Source organism: Phyllostomus discolor, chromosome 1, assembly GCF_004126475.2.
Source record: "Phyllostomus discolor isolate MPI-MPIP mPhyDis1 chromosome 1, mPhyDis1.pri.v3, whole genome shotgun sequence".
NCBI classification, from domain to species: domain Eukaryota; kingdom Metazoa; phylum Chordata; class Mammalia; order Chiroptera; family Phyllostomidae; genus Phyllostomus; species Phyllostomus discolor.
The window spans coordinates 106,976,172-106,991,281 of NC_040903.2; positions in this window are offsets into that span (position 1 = coordinate 106,976,172).

Here is a 15,110-nt window from a genome sequence, read left to right on the forward strand (position 1 = left end):
GATTTCCTGTCATCTCCTGACCCGGGGGCCTGCCCAGTCCATGAAAATCATTCTCCAGCTGTCACTACCCCCACAGGTGGGTCATTCCTTTTGTTTTTTGGAAGAGAGAAGGGAGTGAAACTCTGCTGAGTGTGGGACCATCTTTATGTTCCTTGGGTCTTCTGACTATAAACCAGTGGCACTGGAAGTGAGGAAGGACCACATTTAAACCAAGCCCATAGCAGATACATTAATAGTAATTTTTCTAAGTTAACCCAATTCTTCATTTATTTTCCAAAGCCCCTGTAATATAAATCCTCATAGTTATGGTTTATAAATATTGTACATTGCAAATACCATCAATAACATTCATAAAAGATGGTGATGATAAAAGCTAAAGACAAAGTTCTATTCTATTCAACTCTGTTCTATTATTAGAATTATTCTAATAATTCTATACAGATTAAAACAAATTTAATTTACCAGCTTGTGTACATTATTTGTTTTAATTTAATTTAAGGTGTTTTTTCATATAATCTTTCAGGTAGGGCAACATCTGTCACCATATGTAGAATCTGAGTGGGGAAATATCCTTGATTTTTCCCTTTCTCTCACCTTTTTAACCTAACAAATCTCAAGGCTTTCATTTATGTCTCTAAAATGAATATTAGAAGGGAGGAAATAAACATCTTATTATTTATTGGTGGTATTGTCAACATAGAAAAGCCAAAAGAATACATAGAAAGGTTCTGAAAGTTAATACAACAGCTTGGCTAGGTTGGTGCATACAAAATCAAAGCAAAAATGCTGATTGCATTTTTATGCACAAGTAGAACCAGTTAGTAAATATAATTTTGAAAAAAGATACCACTTACCGTAGCTGCAAAAGTATAAAGGAACAAGAGAGAACTTTTCCAGAATAAATGAGCTCTTTAATGAAAACATTTTAAGGTTTTGTGGATTGACATTAAAGAAAGACTAAACAAATGCAAAGATATATTGTATTCACAGATAGAAAGATTTAATTTCAACTGTCTCCATGCTCATAATTCATTTTTTAAAAAGATTTCATTTATTTTTAGAGATAGGGGAAGGGAGGGAGAAAAAGAGGGAGAGAAACATCAGTGTGTGGTTACCTCTCGGACACCCCCTACCGGGAACCTGGCCCCGCAACCCAGGCATGTGGCCTGACTGGGAATCAAACTGGTGACCCTTAGGTTCACAGGCTGGCACTTAATCCACTGAGTCACAAGAGCCACGACCACCAGTTCATTTTAAATCAAGGTCCTGAAGGGTTTCCCCCATCCCTCTCTGTCTGGAACTTGACAAACTGATTCTAAAATGTATGAAGATGAGGAAGAGCAAAGGGTGAAGAATGGTCAATAGTCTCCTGAAGAAGTGTCTCGGTTTGTTATTTCAAGACTTCTTATAAAGCCATGGTAATAAGGACCATTGGTATTGGCACAAGGTTAGACAGACCAATAGAAGACAACAGAAAACCATGGAAAAAAATTAACACAGAAACAGAAACTTTACTTATGACTGGGCAGCCATTGTAAATCAGATCAATGAAAAAAGGATGGACAATTTAATAAGTGCTATTGAATCCACTGGCTAGCCATACAGAAAAAAACATCAAGTTGAATTGTTTCCTCACACATTAAAAATCTATTCTAGATGAATTAAAGACAAAACTGAAAATATTTAGAAGACAAATAGGAGAATAAAATTATAAACTTGGGGAAGGTATAGATTTTAAAATAAAATGCCAAAACTCCAAACTATAAAGGAAAATGACAAACTAAACTACATTAAAAATAAAAATGTTTGCTCTTTAAAAGACAACCTAAGAGACTAAAAAAAAAAAAAGAAACAAACTAGGAGTAGGCATTTTCAATACATTTGAGGAGGCATTGCCCATACATTTCATGGACAAAGGGTTAATACACAAAACATAAATTTACTATACAAATCAGTTGGAAAAAGTCAAACAATCCAATAAAACCCAATAGAAAATAGAAAATGGGCAAAGACATGGAAATGTACAATACTTCACAGAAAAGGAAACACAAGTCACCCCTAAATACATGAAAAATTGCATGGCTTCATTCAGTAATCAAGGCAAGGAAAATTAAAACCAACAATGAGATACTATTGCTCACTCCCTAAAAAATGGAAAAGTCTAATAATAGTAAGTGTTGGAGAGAATTTGGAGAAATGATAAATTCTAATTTGTAAAGTAATTTGGAAGTAATTTGGCAGTACTAGGGAAGTCAATACGTGAAGAACTTATGGCCAAGAAACTCTACTCCTAAAAATATCTCATAGAGTATTTCTAGCACATGTGCACCAGGAGACCTATGTAAGAAATCCATAGCAGCCTCATGCCTAACAGCAGAATATTGGGAACAATCCAAATGGTTATAACTGGTAGGGCAAACAGACAGTAATACAGTCATATAATGGTCATACATATCACACAGCATGAAAATGAACTACAGCAACATGCATCAACATGCTTGAATCTCAATAATACACATGCATTGAAGAAAGCATGTCATATACTATCCACTATACAGTTTCATTTCTATGTGTACTAGTGGGTTAAAACACAGGAAAAATGGGGGCAAATTTGACATGCCATTCAGGAAAAAGGAGGAGTGGAAGCCATTGAGAAGGGGCTTATTTAGAAACAAAGTAACTTGAAGGATCTGTCTCTTAGGGAGCAGTTACATAAGTGGTTATTGTTATCCTTTAAACTATATCTATATATACATTTACACAAAAGAAATAAAGAAAAAAGAATGAGACAGCCTTTTCATATGTTCAGCAGCATTCTCATCATGTGACATCCTGGTATCTTTACAGTAATATTTCCTTTTTTGTTTTCTAGTGTCAGGGCTAAATTCTTTCCCCTCAAACTTCATATGTTGAAGTTCTAACCCCCAGGACCTCAGAATTTGATTGTATTGCAGTTAGGGTCTTTAAAGAGGTAATTAAGGTAAAATAAGATCACAAGGGTGGGCCCCAGTCCAGTATTCCTAGTGTCTTTATCAGAAGAGATTAGAACACAGACAGTCACAGAGACAGGACAACGTGAAGATACAAGGTGGCCATCTACAAGCTAAGGAGAGAAGCCTCAGCAGCCACGCCTGTCCACACATTCATTTTAGATGTCTGGCTTCCTGTATAGTAAGAAAATATCTTCCTGTTGTTTGAGCCATCCTGTCTGTGGTAGTTGGTTATGGAAGCTCTGATCAATTAATACAACTCTTTGAGTTGATTCTGTTATTTACAAAGTACTTTTGGTGCACCTGCTGTGTACTTTAATTCTCAAGTGTTCACAATTTCATGCTTGGCATTCCCCTCACTCACTGGCCTCCCCCAGATCATGTCCACAGAATCAGCCTTGTTGTTTCACCTCCACAAAGTCTTTCATGGACACTACGGGCTGGGCTAGGTGGCCCTGCCTGGGACTTCAAAGTTATTCTGTACCTGTTTCTAGCATTACAGGGACCTTTGATTGGAGCCCTTTGTTCCTATGTCTCTGTTCCCTAGACTCTGAACTCTGTGAGAACAGGCAGAGAACATTCTTCTTTGCCTTCTCAGCAAGTGTCAGGCACATAGTAGGTGCTCAGCATCTGCTTTCTGGTTGCAGCAGTAGAAGAGTACAGATCATAATTAGGAGAGGCTATTTGAGAAAATACTAAGAAGATCATCCAAAGCAGTAAACTCCTGTGTTATTCATTGTAGTTGTGTTTATTTAATATTAACCTTGAAATGTTGTATAAATTATGAGGGACGGGAGAGGGGCATAGAGTACTAAAATGACTTTGCACTTTTTAGTGTATTTTCCCTTAAAATGAAAAGCAAATGTCACCACTAACACCTTACATTTCACTTCCCCAGAATAAAGGACAGGATTAAAATCCTATGACTAATAACACACAAAGAATGTATCCTTACATAGACATTTGACAGCTGGCTGTTAGGCGATGTTTTCATTCAGCAAATACTTAGAAATGCCTACTCTGTGCTGGGCACTGGGGACAGAAAATAATACATTTTCCCCCTTGGCTGTCATTCTTGTGAGGGAGACAATGAAGAAGAAACTAGCAGATAGTAATATGTATGTGCAGTGCAAACACATAACATAGGGTATGGGGGTTCCTCAGACTGAGTGGTCGGGGAAGCCCTGTCTGAGTGGCTAATATTTGAGCCTGATAGTAAGAAGCAGACATGTGAAAATCACTGGGAAGAGCGTTCCAAGTGGAGGGGAAGAAAGTGCAGAGGCCCAAGGAAGAACAGAAGGACAGGGGGAGGCTGATGCAGCAGGAGTGTAGTGGGAGGTGGGGAATAAATGTGAGCAGAAGGTGGGTAGGGACTAGATCATACACGGTCTCTTAGGTCAAATGAGGCTGTTCTAGGTGGGGTGGAAAGTCATTTAAGGGTTTAAAAAGAGGAGTGGCACAATCTGACTCATATTTTTAAAAAAGATAATCTGGCTCCTGTGTGGAGAATAGAAGGGGTGGGGTGGGGAGAGTAGGCGTGAGAACAGGAGGACTGAGATGGTGGTGCTCCCAATGACTCTGGAGCAGGCTGAGCTGATTCAGGGTGAGCTTCACAAGTGGAGTCTGTGCACTGTGAAGGGGAGGGGAGGCAACTCAGTGATTTTCAGGTTCATGGCTTGAGCACTGGTGGGTGCTGGTGACTTTTACAGAAATTCAGGAGCCTGGGGTAGCGATGAATCTGGAGGGAGGGTGGGATGTGTTATCCAGGGGATTTTTTTAGATTTCAAATGCCTTTTTTTGCACCCAGGAGACAATGTCTTGTGAGTAGATGGAAATAGGATCCTGGAAATCACAGGAAAGGTAGGGCTGGATAACTATGCCCATCCCTCTATCTACCCGTCTATCTGTCTCAGTCAGAGTCAAAGTTATAAGGCCATTTAGGCCCAGGGGACTGGATAGGGTTATCTTGGCAGCTGATGTGGAGAAGCTAATGGGGTTGATCCTTGTGGTACTCCAAACTTTAGTGATTCTTCAGACGTGAGACATGAAGCCAAGGGAACTGAAAAGGAGTAGCTGCAAGGTAGGAGAGAAATCAAAGTGTACGGCATCATGGCAGCCCAGAGGAGAAATGGTTCAAGGAGAAGGAACAGTGTGAAGTGTTGCTGAATGGTCAAGTAATACACAAAATGCAACTTATGTGTGACCTTGACAAGAAGATTTCAGTGGAATTGTGGAGGTAGGAACATGACTGAGAAAGAAAATGGGGCCCTGTCTGGTGTTGCTCAGCGGATTGAGTGTCGGCCTGCTAGTCAAAGGGCCACCAGTTCAATTCCTGGTCAGGGCACATGCTTGGGTTATGGGCCAGGTCCCCAGTAGGAAGTGCACGAGAGGCAACCACATATTGATGTTTCTCTCCTGCTCTTTCTCCTTCCCTTCCTCTCTCTCTAAAAATAAAAATACATACATACATGCATGTAACAAAATTTCAAAAAAAAAGATAGAAGAAAAGAAAATAGGGGGAGAGTGAGGATGGCAGGACCAAACAAGACCTTCATAGAGTCTTGCTCTAAAGGATAGCAGAGAAGTGGGCATGCTTTCTGAAGGGAGATGTGGGGACAAGGGATGGTGTTCAGGTTTTTGTTTTTTTTGTTCAAGATATAAGATTCTAGAACTTGTTTGTATGCTAATGAGAATGATTTGATAAAGAGGGAAATATCAATGATGAAAAATTGAGGGACCAAAGTTTTTGAGATAAGAGGAAATAGGGGATATAGAATAAGAGTTATTGTCAACAAGAGTGTTACCAGAAATTCCTTTTGAAAAAAATCCGTTATTCTTTCACTCTGGACTATAAAACAAATATTAATAACAATGACAATAGCAAAAAACTATTTTTATTAAGTGGGTTTAATTAAGCTTACCTAATAGTCAGGTACGCTGCTGTTTATTTATTTTATTACTCATACTGCACTCAGATAAAAATTTATTACTTTTTACAGGTTTTACAAATGAGGAAGTTGAGGTGCAGAGAGTTTCACTGGCTCACGATGAATAGGTGAGAGATCTAGGATCCAAAGCCAAATCAGTTGATGCCCAAGTGCTTCTGTTGCCCAGTGATGCTCAGATTCACGACTGGAGCGCCCCGCTCCTGGTGCCCCTCCACCCAGAACCCCACAGGCCCTGGGCTCCTGATGCAGAACACTGTGGCTTAGTTGTGTGTGACGATTGCCAACATACCAGGAACCTGTCACACTGTTCTGTTTAGAAGCGGTGCCATATTTTTTCCATTTAAAATTGTTATGTTTTCTTTCCCATGACTAAAATGGTTACCACTGCTGATGCAAGTGCTATTTTCACACACCAGCCATTGCCTAAAAACAAGAAGTCCCACAAAAATAAATGTGACCTGTTTAGGACAAGTTTTAGCAAGCTGTGTTTAAGGTTATCTGTATTTTCTAAAGACTCTTTATTTGTACTTCATAAATAAATGTGTATGTTTGTATTGCATCTGCCTGAGAAGAAGAAGAATTGTGTTTTTTACTACTTTATATTTTCTTTATAATTCTCTAAGAGCTTGGTTGCAGAAAAGATGTTCAGTAGTGGAACTGCTACCTTGCTGATGGAAAGTGTTGGTGGAAAGCTCAGACACTCACTGAGTTTCTTCCTATCCAGGTCATGATGAGCTCCAGGGAATGGGAGCTTGCTGTATTGGACCCTTCACTGTAAAAACTTCCTTCCATTTTTAGCATCAACCTGGAGAATTATCAGTTGCTCAACTTTGAGAATATGCTCTTTTTTGTACACGTATGCCATTTAAGAGACCATCATTATCTGTGCATAAAAAGTTACTTATAGCCCTGGGCAAGTAGCTCAGTTGATAAGAGCAACATCCTTATACACCAAAGTCATGGGTTCAATCCCCAGTCAGGGCACATATGAGGGGAGATGCCTCCAAAATCAGAATTATCTTCTGGAGGGTTGGCCCCTTGTAATACAGGCTTCCCCTGCTAGGTGAGTGTTCTAGGAACCCTCTGTATCAGTGTACCAGCTGGTGTTGTTAGGACAGGCTACTTTCAGCTTCAGTGAATTTTTTTTTTTGAAGACTCAACGCATTTGCCCATTTCATGATGGATGATTCACGAGTGCACCTGTTCTCTCTGCAGGTGCAGAGTGAACCACTGAGTGTTCAGCAATTTTTGACCCCAAACAGCATCACTCCCATGTCCCACCCTCCCTATTCACTCAAGCTTTCCCTGAGAGACTTTTTTTGTGTTTCCCTGGATGAAAAAAGTCCTCAAAGGGGAACATTTTGCCAATGTGGAAGAGGTGAAAAAAAAACACAGCAGAATCACTAAAAAGCATCAAAATCAATGAGTTCAAAAACTGTTTGGGACAGTGGAAAAAACATCTCAATAGGTGTATTGCATGAAATGGAGAGTGCTTTGAAGGTGACTGATGTTTAAACATATAAGAATAAATACATGTTTATACAATTTTTTATAAATAAGTTCTGGGATTTTTTGTGTCCCCCTTTATACAAGAAGCAACCAATGAATGCATACATAAGTGGAACAACAAATAGATGTTTCTCTCTCTCTCTCTCTCTCTCTCTCTCAAATCAATAAGTAAAAATTTTAAAAATAAAATAAAAAAGGAGCACCTTGGGTAAAGCTACTAAAATAAAACTCACTCAATACAATAAAATGTTGTATTAATTAATTGTTTAGATGTTTAATTTGGATTTATTTCTAAAAATAAAACTAGGTAATGTGAAAAACTCTAAAGTTTTTAAAATTTATATTAAGAAGGTTTATGTTATATCACATTATAATATTTACTAAGGATTAGAATAGACTATGAACATGATTTATTTATTTGGGTTGGGGTGAACTTACCTGACACAACTCTATAATACAGCATCCTTTGCTTCATGGCTGATTTTACAGTCTGCTCATAAAAAGAATTCTTTTATAAAGTATCCTCTAGCTTTATCAGTTTTTCCAAGGGCTTTTCTTAATGCTTTGATGGCCAAATCATTGTTATTTGAAGCACCTACCTTGCATCACCCTTGTGGGTTCTTTCTTCAGTTGTAAGTAGCCCAACACTAGCAGGTCCTCCCTGGTCACAGCTTTACCTGTGACAAGAGCAGTTCTCCAACATTGTTTCCATGAAAACCCACCTATGTCATGAGGTTGCTATTCCACTCAGCACACATCGGCATCAGTGTTTGCAATCTAGACAATCAGATAGTTAATGACCCTGACCTTGATGAGCTGCATAGCAAAAGAGACATGAACCTTTAACAGAAGGAGGTGTTATACTGGTCATGCATGGTACTGCATTCTTGGCCTATTTTTTCTTTGTTTGTTTGTTTGTTTTGCTTTCTTAAGCTATGAAATTTGGAAGTCAAGATAAAAACATTTGCCCATCCCTGTTTGAAATCTTGGGGTAGATGGAGAGGAGGAAAAGTAGGAAAGAATCAGAATAATTTAAAGTATTTTCTTTTGCTTCCTTTCCCACCTCACCCCATTCAGTTCTCTTGATGTTCCATATTTCTCCAGAATAACGTTTTCCCTCCTGCTTCAACATTAACCATGCCAGTAATATTTCCTACCCACCTTCTCTTCTCCCTGACTCCAAATATTGACAGGGAGAGAAAGAGAGACTCCAAGGGCCTGAAGGATAGGACTGCTTCTCCAAGAGGCATTTTGGTCATTAAACAATGATGAGATGGCTTCAGGCCCTGAGAAAAGGTAGGGGGTTTGCACCTTTAGTCCCCATCCCACAGTTTAAATTCTCAGTGCACCGCAGGGGCTAGGATATGGATCTGTGGAGCAGCTAATCTAATTAAGGATTTTTAGGGAATGCTATCCAGCTACTTCCTTCCAATCTCCCTCTTCCCTGTCTACCACCTATCACTCCCCACCCACCCACCTACTGAACCACTGCAGCCTAGCCGGGCCCAGGACCATAGCCACCATCTGAATTGCTCAGCCAAGGCCAAAACCTAGGTTAGATGATCACTCTGGTCCAGAAACATTGTCTTAAACCACAACAGAATTCTTTCCCATGTGTAGGTTATATGCTATCTAGACTATAACAATCTATGTTAACAAGGTGGATCATTTGTACTGACATGAAAAGATATCCAAGATAAAATAAGTGAAAAAAATTGCAAAACTGTATCTATAATATGAAAACATTTTGTTATACAATTTATATTTACCTATATAGTAATTTATGGAACTGGTCGTTAAAACAACTTTCAACTGAATTGTTCAGGTATGACAGATATGAGACACCACATGGCATATGACACAGGCCACCTTGGAGGAATCTTCAAAGTAAATACTGAAAACTGGTTCTGGGACCCTCTCACCCATTTTTGAGAATATAAGAAGGTGGAGAATAGTGGGCTTTGTAAGGAAATTTATTTGAAGAGTTCTGCTACTATGGGTAAGGAAGGGGAAAGTGCCAGGTCTTCTGAAGCCCAGAGAAGATGGGTTTCTATAAACATAGAGCTTTGTTTGTATTCCTTGAAGTTGGGGGCCATCATGCCTTGGTTCCTGATTCACAGCTGAGAAAGCAGAGGGAGCTTTTGGCAAGGCAGAGAGAGTGGAAGTTGCATTTGAGAAGTAACTATACTTCTGTTGGTCATGTTCTCGGGCAAGGAATGGATACTAGTTTCTCACAGGTCCTAGCCCAAGAGGGAGAGAGAGCTAGGTTGCAGCTCCTTAAAGTCCATTTTAACCCCAAAAAGAGTGCAGGGGAGGATGAGGGGACTCCACCAGTGAGAGACCTGAGCAATGAATGAAGTGAGCCTAGCCAGTTGGGGAAGAGGTATCACTCAAGGCCGAGGGCCTAGCAGGAGTCCTCCAAGATGCCTCAGAAATACCATGGAGAGGAGGAGTTGGCTCTTAGCATTTGTCTGCCCAGAGAATGCTAGTCAGCAGCCAAGTAAGGAGGCCTGACTCTCCCCTCACCTTTTCCCCCCAATCCCTTGACTTTGCCAAGTAAGCAAGTGAGAAGAGGAGAAAAGAGAAAGAAAACCAGACCCCACTAATTTCAGGAAAGGAAAAGTCTTTCTTTTGAACAAAGGTTGAATCAGTGAATAAAATGTTGGACTGGATACTAATTTTTTCATGATTGCATGATAGTCTAGTACCTAAAAACTGAGCAGGAAAATCGAGGAGCCTGCCAAGTTTTCAGCCAGTGGCAGAGGAAAATTTCCATACTGAATAAAGTTTAAAGAGTAGAGGGAAAGAAAACACAGTGGAGTTTCTCTTACATTACTTAGTTGTGCTTCATGGAAGGACTAGTTTCATAAACAAGGTAAGATGTCCGGAAAGTGTATGCACCAACACTGGTTATTTCAGGAAGTGGAGGCATGAGTGGTGCTCACCTTTCTTCTTACCTACTTCCCTATGTTTGAATTGTGGAAGCAGGGCATGGTTACTTTTGTAATCAAAAGCCATGATGATAAATGTGCCCATCTAAAATATTGAGGGAAGGAGAGGAAAATGGAGACAACTATAGTTGAACAACAATAAAAAAATAAAACAAAAACAAAAACAAAATATTAAGGCAAAGAGATCATTGCCAGGAATGAAATATTATTGACGAGGAACAGCAGGCTGAAAAGCAAAACAGCAATCATCGTAGTTGACATTTGTAGAATGCATTGCATTTTACAAAGCATTTTCATTTTAATGTTCTCACTTAATTGTTGCAGCAACTGTAAAGTTATGCATCATTTGAATTATTCACACTGTGCAGCAGTAGTAACAGAGTGTCACAATTGTGAGTTACATGGCTTGGCCAACAACACTGCTAGTAAAGAGAAGGCTCAAGTTCAAGTCTTCTGGCTCTAAGTTCCATATTCTTCACATTTCACAACACTGAGCGTTGCATCACACAGGTATTTGGTTGTTAGGAAATATGATCCGGGTCCCCTCCCAATAAACTGCACTCAGTGCCCATGAGGACATGACATGAGACAGCCACGCTAACACAGCCCACACTGACAACACTCTTCAGAGCCACATTCCTCTTCCCTCTGCAAACACTGCCCTCCTGACATGTTCAACCCTCACCTTCTTCCTTGCCTTCAAACTGATATTCCTGCTAAATTCCAAACCTGTCAATGATGCTATCATTTATGTTAGTAGCATAGGCTTAAACTTCAGTTTTCTTTAATTTCTCCTTGTTATTTTATTCCACACTTGGTCATTTTTAAGTCTTGTTGCTTCTCCCTTATAGGACCTCAGTTTTTCCCATAATCCGTTTTCATGGACTGGACACCTCTCCCCACCCCTTGATTCAGTGAATCGCTGCCAGTTGTTAATTTTTAAAAAGCATCTTTTTCTGGGGGGTTTGTCTGAGCACCCCTGGCCATAGAGGTTCCTAGCCCTCATTTTTCCATGGGACCTGTACACTGTATTATGGTGGCGTATTTGTACCATTCTCCAGCCACCACCCCCCACCATCAAGAAAAGGACATCTTTGAGGTGGAGTTTATGTCTCACCTTCTCATTACCATTATTTAGCACAGTGTTTGGCAAAATACTAATTTCCCAACAAAATCTGAATGAGTAAATACATTTTTCACAAAAACTGAAAGATCTACAAGTACACCTTTGGAACATGTGAAATAGGTTGTGCAGAACTGGGGACAGGGATGCTGGACACCAGGAGAGGCACCAGGACCCTGGGCTGTGACCCAGGGTTGTGGAGGAAGAGTGGGGGCAACCTGAGTATTGCTCCTAGGATGCTGAGGCACAGACACTGGGAACAGGAGCTGGCTTCCATGGTAGGGCCCAACCCCCCACCCCACTCCTCACCTGCCCCCCACTAATTTCTGACTCTGACAGCCCATGGGAACATCTCTGAGGGACCTGGGAGAAAGCATGACTGCCACGTCTCTACCTACCCAGTGAGCAAGGTCTGGGCTCACCAGAGGGGTGGAGGAACATCAGGATTGGGACAGGTGAGCTGCAGCAGGGCAGTGGAGACACTGTGGTCATGTACCACACACAGTGACCTCAAGTGACTGTGCCTGGGAGAGAGCAGCAGAGGCCCAAGAGAGCCTGAGGCCCAAGCTGGTGCTGCTTCCTGAAAAGGGGAGGCTCTCACAGTTCAGGGCAGCGTGCTCTCCGAACCCTAGGGGATTCCTCCACTTCTTGTTACCATTTATCACGGTGGTGAGACAGGAGACAAACCCAACTGATCTGACTCCTTTCCCCACCAAGCATTGTCACAGTCTCACTCTTGTACTCCAAATCCTCCTCACTTTTCACTGACAACAGAATACAAAGTTTAGCAAAGAAGGGCCCCTGTTATCCAGTGCCCCAACACACCTTCCACCCTCTACCTCCAGCCACTAACTCCCAAGAATCCTCCACTTTCACAGGCTTGTCTGGTCCTCACTGCTTCACAAAAAGCTCCTGTGGCCCTGCATCCTGCTCTTGCTCAGTGGGAGACCCACCTGGGTGACTCAAAAACCACCTCAGGATGCAGGTAAGGGAGGCGCCAGCTGTCAGAGCTGTGCAGACCCAGAGCATCACAGGGAGGTCACACACGCATGACCCATAGAGATCGTACAGCCTCCAGTGTGTCCAAAACAAGGAGGTCCCTCTCCGCCTTCTGACAGCCACCTCTCTGGTTGTATTCAACGTTCATCTTGAAACTTTTGAGACACTTTGCTCTGTGTCTTGACATTAATTTTAATTTTAACTTGATTTTACTTATATAAAATTGGGGGATGTGATTTATTTTGGATTGGTTCTTCAGTACTATGGCCTCCTACCACCCTAAGATGACTCTAAGTTCAATCACCCATTATGTAGTTTATTCACCACATGAATGAAGAAATTTTTCTCTGCTGTTTTCTAGAGGCTCATGCTGAGTAGGATTTGTAACACAGTACACATCTTGCGTCTAATTGGGAACAGACCTGTTAATAAGTGCTTCTCAAACTTCTATGTGCATCAGAATAACTAGAAGGGCTTTGCAAAACACAGACAGCTGGGTACCAACCCCAGAGTTTCTGATTTGGCAGGTCTGTGGTGAGGCCTGAAAGCTTTCATTTCTAACAAGTTCCTGGGTGAGGCTGATGATGCTGGTCCAGGAACTTCATGTGGAGAACTGATGCTATAAACTAACACTCATTCTAAGAGTCTATTTTGAGACACTAGAACCTTAGCTGAGTAACAGGAGGGGTTTATACTCATTTTGTTCATGGCCTGGTAGACGCATAGTACACACTCAGTAACAGTGGTTGAATGAGTGATAGAACTGTGTATGCAATGTAATGGGACCTTAGAAGTGGGAGAAGTGTCCTCACCTAGGGATTTTGATGATAGCTTCACAGAGGAGGTTGTATTAGAGAATGAATGGGAATTTTTTTAAAGGTTTATTTTCTTTTTATTTGAGACAGAGTGGAGGAGAGAGGGAGAAAGAAACATCAATGTGAGAGAGAAACATTGATCACGAGCCCCGACTAGGGGTTGAACCCTCGAACCCAAACTTAGGCATGTGTTGTGACCGGGAATTGAACCGGCAACTTTTCAGTTACACGACAACGGTCCAACCAAGTGAGCCACACTGGCCAGGGCTAAACAGGAATTTTTAATTAGAGGAGCTTGTTCTAGACAAAGAGTACAGCATGTGGATGTGGCCTGGTACAGAGGTGCAAGAACCTGGTGTGTTTGACACTCATTCCCCATTCATCCATTCCCTGGTCATTTCCGTTCTTACTGCTTCAGCCCACAGCAACATTCCCTCTTTCATTTTTATGACAACTAAGTTAGTGCTTTGTAAACTTAACTAGTGATAAGAATCCATCAAGATTATGGTTAAAAATACAGACTTCAGAGTCCCACCTATGCCTACTGAGTCAGAATCTGAGAGAGAGGGCCATGGGACTCCCTACCTTAAGACATCAAGACACATCCTAGGTGATTCTTAGCATCAGAACACACTTCTTAAGAGGAACCTTAGAATTTCAAAGTATTTTAAAATACAATTGAAGGACTTTATTTTATGGAAGTATTAGTTTTCTATTGTGATGTCATAAATTGCCACAAAATTACTGACTTAAAACAACACATATTCATTACTGCACAGTTTCTGGGAGTCAGGGGTCCAGGCCCAGATGAAGCAAGCTCAGGTCTCACAAGGAGTTAGCAGGGCTATGTTCTCCCCAGGAGGTCCAGTTAAGAAAGGACCTGTTTCCAAACTTACTCATTGTTGGCAGAATTCTCTTGCTTTCTGGTAGTTCTGTGATAGAGGGCCTTAGCTCCTGACTTGCTGTCAGCTACAGGTGACCTCAGGTGCAAAGGGTACCCTAAGGTCCCTCTCTATAGGCTGTTCTATATGAGAAAGCTTGTTTCCTCAAGGCCACTTGAGACTCTTTCTTGTGTGCTAGGATGGGGACACATGATGGAATGTAGTTACAGGAGGGACATCCCATCATATTTGCCATGCTGTATTGATTAGAAGCAAGTCACAGGTTCTGCCCACATGCAAGGGGTCAGGATGACATGAGGGAGTAATTCACTGGGGTTGCTCTAAGGTGTATCTGCCCAATACATAAGGAAGTAGAAGCTCTGAGAGATTAGCTGGTGAGCATTCTAGAAGAAGGAAAGGCAAACATGGAAGGAGAAATCCTTCCATGCTTCAGCCAAATGTTATGTCTGCTTTACACTGCCTCTCATCTTTTAATCTAATCCATGTGCATTGCTTTAAACCATGGTCAGCAAACTTTTTGTGTGAAGAGCCAGGTAGTAAATATTTTCAGCCATTTAAAGTCACCTAGTTGGAGCATAGTCCCAAGCACCAAAAAAGTTGCAGACTTGATCCTCAGTAGGGGTGTGTATGGGAGACAACCGATCGATGTTTCTCTGTCACATTGATGTTTTTCTGTCTCATGCTCCCTTCCTATCTCTCTAAAATCAATAAAAACATATCCTTGGGGGAGAAATAAAATAAAATAAAGTAAAATAAAATAAAATAAAATCAATAATCATATCCTCAGGTGAAGATTAAAAATAAAAACGACTCCAATACAGAGGATCAGCAGGGCTGGCTGTGCACTGGTGCACACACCTAAGTTATTACATG